This window comes from Dama dama, chromosome 18, assembly GCF_033118175.1.
Source record: "Dama dama isolate Ldn47 chromosome 18, ASM3311817v1, whole genome shotgun sequence".
Taxonomy (NCBI): domain Eukaryota; kingdom Metazoa; phylum Chordata; class Mammalia; order Artiodactyla; family Cervidae; genus Dama; species Dama dama.
In genome coordinates this window covers 17,228,350-17,237,770 of record NC_083698.1, presented here as the reverse complement: position 1 = coordinate 17,237,770, position 9,421 = coordinate 17,228,350, and the positions used below count along the sequence as shown (strand labels likewise).

General features: G+C 34.9%; 1 non-coding gene across 1 annotated transcript; it reads left to right on the top strand.

Annotated features, from left to right (window-relative positions):
- Positions 1-230: 230 nt before the first annotated feature.
- On the top strand, positions 231-302 carry TRNAW-CCA (transfer RNA tryptophan (anticodon CCA)). The gene has a single exon. It is a non-coding gene; the product is annotated as a tRNA-Trp (tRNA).
- The last annotated feature ends 9,119 nt before the right edge of the window (positions 303-9,421 follow it).

Here is a 9,421-nt window from a genome sequence, read left to right as displayed (position 1 = left end):
CCTGGGAATTGAACCCAGGTCTCCTGCATTTCAGGTGGCTTCCTTACCATTTGAGCCAACAGGGAAGCCCCTAGCCTACCTTAGATGTGCTTAAAAAATATTAGCCTATAGGTGGGCAAAATCCTCTAATACAAAGTCTGTTATATAATAAAGTGTTGTGTGTCTCAGGTAATTTATTGACTACTGTACTGAAAGTAAAAAATTGAGTAGTTGTATGGGTACAGAGGGCTTCCCTGGTGGCTCAGAGGTTAAAGCGTCTGCCTCCAATGCAGGAGACCCAGGTTCGATCCCTGGGTTGGGAAGATCCCCTGGAGAAGGAAATGGCAACCCACTCCAGTATTCTTGTCTAGAGAATTCCATGGTCAGGGGAGCCTGGTAGGCTACAGTCCATGGAGTCGCAGAGTCGGACACGACTGAACGCCTTCACTTCACTTCTATGGGTACAGAATGGTTGAAAGTGTATAGGTTGTTTACCCTCATGCTAACTGACTGAGAGCTATGACTCACTGCCACGGCCAGCATCATGAGACAGTGCAGTACCTCACATTGCTATCCCAGGAAGAGATAAAATTAAAAAATGGAAGTACAATTTCTCCTGAGAATGTGTTGCTCTCACACCACTGTAAAGTTGAAAAATGTTAAGTCAAGCAATTGTAAGTCAGTGATCATCTGTATAACCCAAATTATAAGCTATGGTTCTGTATTTATATAAATAAATAATTACATAAACAAACATATTTTGTTGGGGGCAAACTTATCTCCTAATCAGAAGAATTCCAAATAGTTTATATAAATTGTCTTCCCTCAAAGAGGGAGGCCATATTTCCCCATTCTTTAACTGTGGGCTGTACACTGTAACTTCCCTCTAAAGAACAAAGAGGGAAAAACTATTAACTATCCAGTGGAGAACCTGATTAACATCTCAGGTGATGAATAGTGATATCCAATGTAAAATGGTGATAATAAATCTTCCTTTGATAAGATATAATGAAGATAGTACTTTCCTTCATTTATAACTAGAGACCACAGAGTTAGAATAACTGTACTTGACTCCAAGGTCTTCCTCCTAAAAACACATTACCCAAGTGTAATCATGAGAAAATACCAGACAATCCAGGTTTAGGGATATTCTATGAAATATCTTTTCATTTTCCCTACTTCTCAAAACTGTCATAGTAATGAAAAGCAACGAAAGTCTGAAAAACAATTATTGACAAAAGTAACCTAAGGAGACAGGATGACAAATACAAAATTGTATCAGGATAGGATCCTGCAACAGAAAAAAATATCATTAGGTAAATACCAAGGATATTGGAATAATACACTGACTGAATAATAATGTAATGATATTGGTACATTAATTATAACAAATGTACTATATTATCATGAGACATTAATTGTGGTAACTGGGTGTGGGGTATATGTGAATGTTTCATACCATCCTCATAATTTTTTTAAGAATCTATAACTGTTCTGAAATGAGAACTGTTTTTAAAAAGAGGAGAAAAGTTTGAGTAGTTAAAATGATTTGAAGAATTTGAGAGGGAATTAATGTTGGAAAGGCCTAATGTATCATATCTATGCTTTAAGCTAAATGAGTAAATAAATGTTTATAGCCCTAGTTTTATACATGTAAATACATTTCATATTGTATTCTGATGTAAAGCATAGAATTATGATAGCGTAGAAATAATCTTACTAGAATCAAGTTATGGGGCTCCATATCAGGGCTCCCTGAAGGCTTAGTGGTAAAGAATCCACCTGCCAATGCAGGATCCATGGGTTCGATCCCTGGGCTGGGAAGATCCCCTGAGGAGGGAATGACAGCCCACTCCAGTATTCTTGCCTGGAAAATCCCAAGGACAGAAGAGCTTGGTGGATTGCTGTCCATGGGTCACTAAAGAGTTGGACACAACTTAGTGACTAAACAACATGATCTGTATTATAGTTAAAACTGCCTGACTCTCAGGAGGTATCCTAAAATTTTTAGATTCCTTTATATGGACGACCAACCTTTTAATGGGTGGGAGTGTGGGGTTGGGTATTTTGTGTACAGGATATTCTGGGTTTAAATTATTATTTTGTAATATTAGTCATGGGATGTTTGATAAGTCCTGTCATCTTTATGACTCAGAAATTCATTTGTTGTAAAACAACACCAACTTTGTCAGTATTTGAGTGCTTCAGTGAAAACTAGAAATGGTATCTATTACAGCCCAGTACTGAGACTGGTATGCTTAATAAATGAGATATTTTAATATTTAATATGCAAAGTTCACACACTCCCAACTGATTCTGATTGGCCTATCATTTTTCCTATGAGATTTATAATTTTATAATGCCTCTTTAAAATTTCTTGTTACAGTAGTGAGCAATAGAGACAGTACCCCTTCTCTCATGAGCCTTATATCCTTAATTGGTAAAATGGAAAATAAAAATGAATAACAACTTAATAATCAAGAATATAGATGGAAAAGTCTAGTAGAGAGTGGCTAGGTAGCTATTTCAGGTTGGGTGTTTAAAGCAGCCCTCTCTGTGATTTAAATGACAGGAAGGAGACAGGCATGAGAAAGCCAGAGGACTGAGCCTTGCAGGAGAGTAGAGGACTATCCCTAGTCCCCATGTGGAAAGTGAGCTTGGTGTGGCCAAGGGAAAAATGTGGGTCTCTGTGTCTGAGTAGGTGAAGGGGAGAGCTAACCTGAGTTTTTACAGCAGACTAAGAAGCTGTGTTGTTTATTTGTTTGTTTTTAATTGAATGGAATGTTTTTAGAGAACTTTTATCAAGGGAGTTTAATGTTTTAGAATATTAATCTGTCATATGTTAAGAATGGAAAGAAAAAACTTTCAACTACACTTTCATTTTGTATAAATCCACTCAGGGGTTTGAACATCTCTGTTGATTATTCTCAAGGAAGAGAATCATGATTTGGAAGTTTGTGGATTTATGATAATTTCTATACATCCTCTTATGAACATAAAAAGATTATCATATGTATTTATATATAGATATTGATATGCATATTCTTTTGGAAACTGAATGTAGACTACTTGATTCAGTGTTTTAAAAAAAATCCAAAACTATACTTTCTCTTCATCTAAATGCTCAGTTATAACTCTAAGATAAGATTCAGATAACATTTCTTGTATTCCAAGGGAAAATTTGAATACCTATTTATGATGATGATGATGGTAATGATGCTTAAAATTATTATGAGCTTCCTCTTCTAAAACACCCAAATATTCTTTTATCAGGCTTAAAATAGTTTATAACTATATAAATATTGCCTCCACTTCATCTTTTTCCTACTTTTTCTACTAATGTAAACAAAAAGATTAGTTAGTGAACCATGTGTCAAGCCCCAAAATATAGCCTAAGTAGAAGGAAATTCAGTGGATTCTAGGCAAAATTGGATAGTATTCAGCAAACTATAATGTGCGTGTGATTCACTTGGGGATTTTGTCAAATGCAGGTTCTGTTCAGCAGTGCTCTGGGGGGAGCTTGTGATTCCGTATTTTTATCAAGTTCCCAGATGATGGCAAAGCTTCTGGCCCATGAACCAGCTTTGAGTTTCCAAGATAAGAGTTGACACATTGGATAACACCCTGATGCTGCGAGGGATTGGGGGCAGTAGGAGAAGGGGACGACAGAGGATGAGATGGCTGGATGGCATCACCAACTCGATGGGCATGAGTTTGGGTAAACTCTGGTAGTTGGTGATGGATAGGGAGGCCTGGCGTGCTGCGATTCATGGGGTCACAAAGAGGTGGACATGACTGAGCAACTTAACTGAACTGAACTGAATCTTTACCAGCAAAGAGATTCCCTTGAGCATTTACTTTTTTGTTTTTTAATATCACTGCCTGACTCCCATCCAAGACCAACAAATAAGAATTTCTGGATTTGAGTCTGGATATAATGTATCTTTAAAAGTTACAGTTGATTACAGTGTTTAGACCAGCTTGAAAACCATATCTCTGGAACATAAAAGCCATGAATAAAATTTCTTTATAACATTACTTAGAGCAAAAATAATATGGGGAGCAGGATTTAAGGATACTGTTCTGTCAATGTGCTGTGAAGAATTGTAAAACAATTTGCTCTTTTTGATCCTGGCTTAATTTTGAGCAGAGACTGACAGAATGGCAATTGTACTAAATTATACTGACTTGCATGGCAGCTTTGTGATAATGGGGCTATTGATGAGGCAGACCATTAAATTCATTTTCACTCAAGACTGAAGCAAGGATTTGGACGGAAGTTTCCAGAGGTGAAAAATGAATGTGTAAGCCCATTTATATTCATATATTGAGTGAATTAATTCATTTTCTCCATAAATGGTTTTGAGATAACATGGACTCAAGTGACTATAAATAGAAACTTTTTTTAACAGTGAAAATTCACTTTTATATCTTCCTACAGTCAATTGAAGATAATTTCAGAAATATGTTAATCCCAATATAATGTTTATTACTAATAACTACTTAGTGAGTACTTAGTATGTGCTAGGTGATATATATTATTTTATTATTATTTATATATTATTTCTCCATTTAGGAAAAGGACATTTAGATTAAAAGATATTAAATATTTTTTTCAACTTTGTACAGGTAGTATGTGGCAGAGATGATAGTTAACTAGTTTATAAGACTTCATGGTCTATGCATTTTCCAGTCCAGGTCATCACCACTGGAGTTATTTGAAATGATGACTAGTGAATATGTTCGTTCCTATTCAGAACTCTCATAGGAAACAAGTTGGAACACATCGGAGACATTTAAAGAAATCATTATGAAGTATTTTTTCAAAGTAATATATGTGCTTAAGTGCACTATTAACTTTTTTCAATGATGATTTTGTTATAGAAATTATAAGCTTTAGTATGTAAGTGTGGTTACACATTTCAGTCCAGAAATGCATGGAAGTTTTTAATTAGTGTCTCTAAAATGTAATAACCTAGTTCCTCATTCTATCAGTAATGTTACTGATAATTCCTAGCTTCATATTTAACCATACATATAACTTAATTATAACTAAATCATACTTAATTTAATATATGTTCATAATAAAAATATTTTAAAGTAAATTATAGTTTTATTTTAAACATTTTATATAGATGGACATGCTTATATATACACATATACAAATATATATAAATCTCTCTTTTAAATGTTATATATATATAGATTTAAAAAGCATTATAAAATTTAAGCATTAAAAACTATAATATATACATGTATATGTGAATATATATTTTTCTTTTAAATATTTTATTATAGAAAAATTCAAGCACTTGAAAATAGCATTAAGTTCCATGTACCACTTACCTAATTTCTTAAATTGTTTGCTGTTAATAAGTTTTGTTTCATCTATAACCTTCTATTCATAGCTACTTGTTTTGTCTATAATTACACCCCTGAGACTATTTTTAAGAAAATCTCATCTTCCATAATTTTGTCTAAAGCATAAGAATTTTTCAGCATAATCACATAATTATTTCACCTAAATAATTTAATAATTAAAAAATCAAATGTCTATTCAATGCTTAAATATCTCTAATTGTGTTATACTATTCCTACCTCTCCCTTTCCCGCTTTCTTAAAATTTAGTTAGGCGGATTAGTATTAAAAAAAAAAAAATTAAGACATGATTAGTTGCTATATTTTCTAAAAAGTTTTCTATCCAAAATTATCCCGCCATTAAATTTTTCCCTCTATACTCTTTGTTTGTTGTTGTTGTAAGTTACACTGGGATATTTTTTCTGTGCAACCTCTTACACCCTCAAATTTGATCATTTTCAGCCACATGTCATTCTTTGACTTTTTTTTCTGTTCCCTGAATTTCCTGTAAAATGATAATTAGGTCCAAGGGTTAATCAAATTTAGGGAAAAAATATTTTTGGCAAAACTGCTTCTTTAGGTTGTACATAACATTTACATCTTTTTTCATGATGTTAAAAATTCTTAATAATTGCCTAGATCCAAAGAAAGGCAATCCCAAAGAATGCTCAAACTACTGCACAATTGCACTCATCTGACACGCTAGTAAAGTAATGCTTAAAATTCTCCAAGCCAGGCTTCAGCAATACGTGAACCGAGAACTTCCAGATGTTCAAGCTGGTTTTAGAAAAGGCAGAGGAACCAGAGATCAAATTGCCAATATACGCTGGATCATCGAAAAAGCAAGAGAGTTCCAGAAAAACATCTATTTCTGCTTTATTGACTATGCCAAAACCTTTGACTGTGTGGATCACAATAAACTGTGGAAAATTCTGAAGGAGATGGGAATACCAGACCACCTGACCTGCCTCTTGAGAAACCTGTATGCAGGAGAGGAAGCAACAGTTAGAACTGGACATGGACCAACAGACTGGTTCCCAATAGGAAATGGAGTACGTTAAGGCTGTATGTTGTCACCCTGCTTATTTAATTTATATGTAGAGTACCTCATGAGAAATGCTGGGCTGGGAGAAGCACAAGCTGGAATCAAGACTGCCAGGAGAAATGTCAATAACCTCAGCTATGCAGATGACACCACCCTTATGGCAGAGAGTGAAGACGAACTAAAAAGCCTCTTGATGAAAGTGAAAGAGGAGAGTGAAAAGGTTGGCTGAAAGCTCAACATTCAGAAAACTAAGATCATGGCATCTGGTTCCATCACCTCATGGGAAATAGATGGGGAGACAGTGGAAACAGTGTCAGACTTTATTTTTTTGGGCTCCAAAATCACTGCAGATGGTGACTGCAGTCATGAAATTAAAAGACGCTTACTCCTTGGAAGGAAAGTTATGACCAACCTAGATAGCATATTAAAAAGCAGAGACATTACTTTGCCAACAAAGGTCTGTCTGGTCAAGGCTATGGTTTTTCCAGTGGTCATGTATGGATGTGAGAGTTGGACTGTGAAGAAAGCTGAGTGCTGAACAATTGATGCTTTTGAACTGTGGTGTTGGAGAAGACTCTTGAGAGTCCCTTGGACTGCAAGGAGATCCAACCAGTCTATTCTGAAGGAGATAAGTCCTGGGTGTTCATTGGAAGGACTGATGCTGGAGCTGAAACTCCAATGCTTTGGCCACCTCATGCAAAGAGTTGACTCATTGGAAAAGACCCTGATGCTGGGAGGGATTGGGGGCAGGAGGAGAACGGGATGACAGAGGATGAGATGGCTGGATGGCATCACCGACTCGATGGGCATGAGTTTGAGTAAACTCCAGGAGTTTGTGATGGACAGGTAGGCCTGGTGTGCTGTGATTCATGGGGTCACAAAGATTCGGACACGACTGAGCAACTGAACTGAACTGAACTGAATGATTATTTAGGAGTTACAAAATAATATTCTTTCATTCCTTATTCATTTATTGGCTGTAGTTTTTCTATAAATTGCTTTTCATTATTTACTCATTGGTAAATCTAAAGGACAGATTATACAGAAAAGATAAATTATATTTACTAGTTACCAAAATAATGAGTTGACTCCTCAGAACCATTCAAGTCATATATAAGAATTAAAAAAAAAATTCCTTTTATAGTCATTATGAATTCACAGAGTTAAATATATCTGATTTGTTTCAATTTAGTGTAGCCTATACTAGGAACCTGAGGAGGGCATGGCAACCCACTCTGCTATTCTCGCCTGGAGAATCCCATGGACAGAGGGGCCTGGCATACAGTCCATGGGGTCGCAAAGGGTCACGTGGACTGGAGTGACTTAGCACGCCTGCAATAGTAGGAGCCTATTTTGTTCGGCTGCTGATTTTGAATCATTTTTTTTTTTTTAATGACCATAATTCCTAAAGCCTTCTTTGCTTTTTCTCATCAAAAAAATATCTCAGCTACATTGATACATTGTTTTTAGGCTTTCTCTGGGAGCAGAGATATCAAATGTGTGTGACGTACACACACACATGTGTATATTACATATATATATTTAAAAGATAAAATGTATTATGAGTTCATACTGATATTTCTAAGTCAAATTCAATAATATGCAGTATTATCCCAATGTCACAGATTCTCAGATCTTTTTTTTAGCCCAAACTGAAAATTCCAGTTGTAAGGAACATCTACTTATATGTTCATTTACTTTATTCCACATACTCACAAAAGTTTCAAAATAAAACTAAGTGAAAAAGTATGAACAGTATTATTACTGAAAATAGTTTACAAAGTAAGATTTTTAAATTTTGTTGTCCCTATGGTATATCTCATTACAGTTTAACAATCTAATTACAGTATATTGCATTAAAGTAATTTGAAGCAAATACTGTGTATCTATGCCACCAGTTGGATACATGGAGAGTTTAATTATTTATTCCTTTACAGAGTTAGGGTCTTGAAATTTAATTTATGCAAAATGTAGTTAACTAAAGTCAAAATATGTTCTGATAAGTCTCACTTCTCTTCCTGTCCATCCCACTTGATTTCATCTGTTCAAATTTTATACACATTTTAAAAACTATTGATTTCTCCTACATCCACATTATTAGATATTGTTCTAATTATTATATAATAGCCTTAGTCCCACTCCTTTCACAAGCAAGTGAAAGCCATTTCTATGAACAGTATTAAAATTAGCTAGTAACCATGTCTCTCCATTTCCCCGTACTCACTATTGTCTCATCTCATTTTAAATAATATACTTTTAATTATAGTTTAATCAGTGAATTTATCTTAATTTTTCTATAGTCTCACATTTTTATCCCATGTGTCAAAATGAGTAATCAGAGAATAGAGCTGTTATATTCTATACTGTCTTCTTTTCATTCATCATTTATCTTAAGTCTAGAGTAAATTATGTGTATATATGTGTGTGTGTGTGTGTGTGTGTGTGCGTGTGTGTGTGCGTGCGTGCAAAGTGCATGCTAAGTTGCTTCAGTCATGTCCAGCTCTTTGTGATCCTATTGGCTAAAGTCTTCCAGGCTCCTCTGTCCGTGGGATTCTCCAGGCAAGAATACTTGAGTGGGTTGCCATTTCTTCAACTGGGGAATCTTCCCGACTCAAGGATCCACCTGTCTCCTACAACTCCTGCATTGCAGGATGATTCTTTACTGCTGAACTACAAGGGAAGCCCATATATAATAAATCATCACCAGTCCATAAGTCAGTGGCTCTCTAGTCTTGACTGGATGAAACTCATTCTCTAAGAGAATCCTCAGAAATAGATTAATAAAACATTCTTCTGTTTCTCCATATTGACAGCAGCATGCTTTTCAGTTTTTACTGACAGATCTTAACTGCATATAAATATTTTCCTTACTGTTTCTTTCCTTAAGTGAATTAAACATATTATTTCAATGTCTTTTGAATAAAATGTTGCTGTTAAAACAAAACAAAACAATGCAAAATGACAGTAACAACCTCTAATAATAATCTGTTTTTCTTTCATTACTTGGTCTTTTTTGGCTGGAAGTTTAAAGTTTTTTTT